This window comes from Peromyscus californicus, unplaced genomic scaffold, assembly GCF_007827085.1.
Source record: "Peromyscus californicus insignis strain IS unplaced genomic scaffold, ASM782708v3 Scaffold_7__1_contigs__length_154581171, whole genome shotgun sequence".
NCBI classification, from domain to species: domain Eukaryota; kingdom Metazoa; phylum Chordata; class Mammalia; order Rodentia; family Cricetidae; genus Peromyscus; species Peromyscus californicus.
In genome coordinates, this window is record NW_026294595.1 from 65,738,857 (window position 1) to 65,742,304 (window position 3,448).

The 3,448-nt window shown below is 40.3% G+C and overlaps 1 pseudogene; it reads right to left on the reverse strand.

Moving 5' to 3' along the window:
- Positions 1-2,293: 2,293 nt before the first annotated feature.
- Positions 2,294-3,216, reverse strand: LOC128101510 (olfactory receptor 4A5-like; annotated as a pseudogene).
- Between the last annotated feature and the right edge of the window lie 232 nt (positions 3,217-3,448).

Sequence of the window (3,448 nt, forward strand, 5' to 3'; positions counted from 1 at the left end):
CCAACCTGTTGCCAAGGCTATAGGTTGCTCTCCATAAAATGACAGCAAGGCCCTATTGCTGAACACAACACCTACACAAATCATTGAACATGAAGAAGTTGAACTGGTGCCTACATAGAGTCTTCACCTGTACAGGATAGTATGCTTGATACTGGAAGGCACTCTGGACAATACTAAAGGAAAAATGTAAACACCAACTCAGCTACAAATCCTTCAGTCTACAATTGTGTCCTGTCTGCATGATATACTAGTGCAATGATAGCACAAATACAGAGACCTAAACCTGGACAATGTACAGAGAATGAGAGACTTTGGAATACTTATTCCTAAATGAGATGTCTCCATCAAACCCCTACAGAGCTCAGGAAACCCTGCAGAAGAGGAGGCAAAAACAATGTAAGAGCCAGAGGGGACAGAGGACACCAAGGAAACAATTCCTTCTAATATGGATTCACAAAGACTGAGGCAGCATGTACAGGGCCTGGATAGGTATACACTAGACGGGGTCCTACAACTGAAAGGATTAGAGGACACATGCTCTCATCCCTAACCAAGATGCTATCTCCAATTGATAACCACATGCAGTGAAAAGTCAGTTTTCTTCAAGGGAATCTCACTGGAGATACAAACTAGTCTTAAGAGTAGGCTCAGATTGCATCAATGAATAGCTAACATAAAATGAGCTCAATGATATATTTGGAGGTTCCTTGTCTCATAGTGCCATGACCCAGCTCTTATTATATTATCATTATTTGTAACCTATAGGTCCTTGCATATATATTATGGCTTCTGATTTTGTGTTTTTATGGGATTCCTGAATGTACGAACAAATAGGTCTCTGTGTCTACATTTGTTTCTTTTGCCTTTTTCTTTGGCTCTTTTCCTTCTGTTTATTTATTTTTCTATTCCAATTTGTTTGTTTTTCTTTTTTCTTATTTTATTTTATTATTATCCCTTAGATGCCTGTTTGTTTTCTAAGAAGAGACAGAAGTGCGTAAATCCAAATGGGAGAGAATGTTGGGAGGGTTTGGAAGGAATAGAGGGATGGTCTGTGTATTTTTTTTTTTATTTTGCAATACAATTCAGTTCTACATATCAGTCACGGATTCCCTTGTTCTTCCCCCTCCAGCCCCCCTCACCTTCTTCCCAGCCCACCCCCCATTCCCACCTCCTCCAGGGCAAAGCCTCCCCCAAGGACTGAGATCAACCTGGTAGACTCAGTCCAGGCAGGTCCAGTCCCCTCCTCCCAGGCCGAGCCAAGTGACCCTGCATAGGCCCCAGGTTTCAAACAGCCAACTCATGCAATGAGCACAAGATCTGGTCCCACTGCCTGGATGCCTCCCAAACAGATCAAGCCAATCAACTGTCTCACCCATTCAGAGGGCCTGATCCAGTTGGTGACCCCTCAGCCATTGGTTCATAGTTCATGTGTTTCCATTCGTTTGGCTATTTGTCCCTGTGCTTTATCCAACCTTGATCTCAACAATTCTCACTCATATAAACCCTCCTCTTTCTCGCTAGTTGTACTCCCAGAGCTCCACCCGGGGCCTAGCCATGGATCTCTGCATCCAGATCCCTCAGTCATTAGATGGGGTTTCTAGCACGACACTTAGGGTGTTTGGCCATCCCATCACCAGAGTAGGTCAGTTTGGGCTGTCTCTCAACCATTGTCAGCAGTCTGTTGTGGGGGTATCTTTGTGGATTTCTGTGGGCCTCTCTAGCACTTTGCTTCTTCCTATTCTCATGTGGTCTTCATTTACCATGGTCTCCTATTCCTTGTTCTCCCTCTCTGTTGTTGATCCAGCTGGGATCTCCCACTCCCACAAGCTCTCTTTCCCTAGACCCTCGCCCGGTCTGTGTAAAATATTTTTAAAAATTTTTAAATAAAGTTTAATTTAATTGAAAGTTTGTATTCATCAAGACATATCAATGAATGAAAACAATGTAAGCAAAAATTACAAATAGATGACTTTGCAACGCATACAAAAATTAAAAAATTAGATCAAGACAACCTAAAGAACTTCACCAATCCATAATATTAGAAAAATATTTTATTGAAAAATTGAAAGAAAAAAGAAAAATACACATGTTTACAGAAGTAAAAGTAGGAAATTCAACAAATGGCTGACAATGTAGCAATAAAAAAAGAAAATTAAAATCACAAAGGATTCATTCACAAAAACACCAAATCACACAATTGCAAGTATTAATAAGAATGTAGAAATTGTAAAATGCACTACTAGGGTATATACTTGATATTTTCTTTAAAATTAGGAGTAACAAGAAGAAATTCTTATTCTAATGTGAACACTTTGCCCCAGAGATTTTCCATAGATTTTTTAATCTCTAAATTTCTCAAAGTATATATTAAAGGATTCAATATGGGAGTAAAAACTGTATAAAAAACAGTAATGAACTTATCAATAGGAAAGTTGGAAACAGGTCTAACATACATGAAAATGCAGGGAACAAAGAAGAGGACAACCACCATGATATGAGAACTGCATGTGGACAGGGCTTTGCGCCTGCCTTCCAGACTGTGAGTGTTAAGAGAGTTTAGAATGATTCCATAGGAAATGAGAAGGAGGATGAAGACCACTACAGAAATTGCTCCATTATTACCAACTACTGTGAGACCAAGGAAGTAGGTGTCAGTGCATGCAAGGCCTAATAATGGATACATGTCACAAGCAAAGTGATCAATGACATTAGGGCCACAGAAAGGAAGTTTATACACAGAAAGAACTTGAAGCAGAGCATGGGCAAATGCTCCAGCCCAAGACACCATCACCAAATTGATGCAAACCCATTGATTCATGATAGTCAAATAGTGCAGTGGCTTACAGATGGCCACATAGCGATCATATGCCATAAAAACCAGAAGGAAGATCTCAACACCACCAAATAAGTGCTCTACAAATAGCTGGATCAAGCAAGCTGTGAAGGAAATGGTCTTTCTATCACGAAGTAGGTCTATAAGCAACTTGGGCAAAATGGTAGTGGAATACATGGCATCTATGAGGGACAGATAGGCAAGGAAAAAGTACATTGGGGAGTCTAAGGAGGGGCTGCCAATCACTGTCCCCACAACGAGCAGGTTGCCCACCATTGTTCCAATGTATACGAGTAAAAACATGACAAATAATGCCTTTTTTCAGCAGGATCCTGGGTGAGTCCCAAGAGTATAAACTCTGAAACACTGTTATTCTGTCCCATTTGATCACCTATAAGGATTGTTTCAGAGAGAAAAGCTCAACAGAAAAATACCTTCCATGAATTTTGAGCAAACTTTGAATCAGTTCTGCACTCTACAGTGGTGAACCTGTAGCTGATGTTCAGACAGCATCTGGTGAGTTTCTTTTGTCTCTCTATAGACCTTGTGTTTGGGTATCTAGAATATTTGAAAGCATCAAGTTCTATCTCAAGACTTCAGTGGAATTCTAAACAG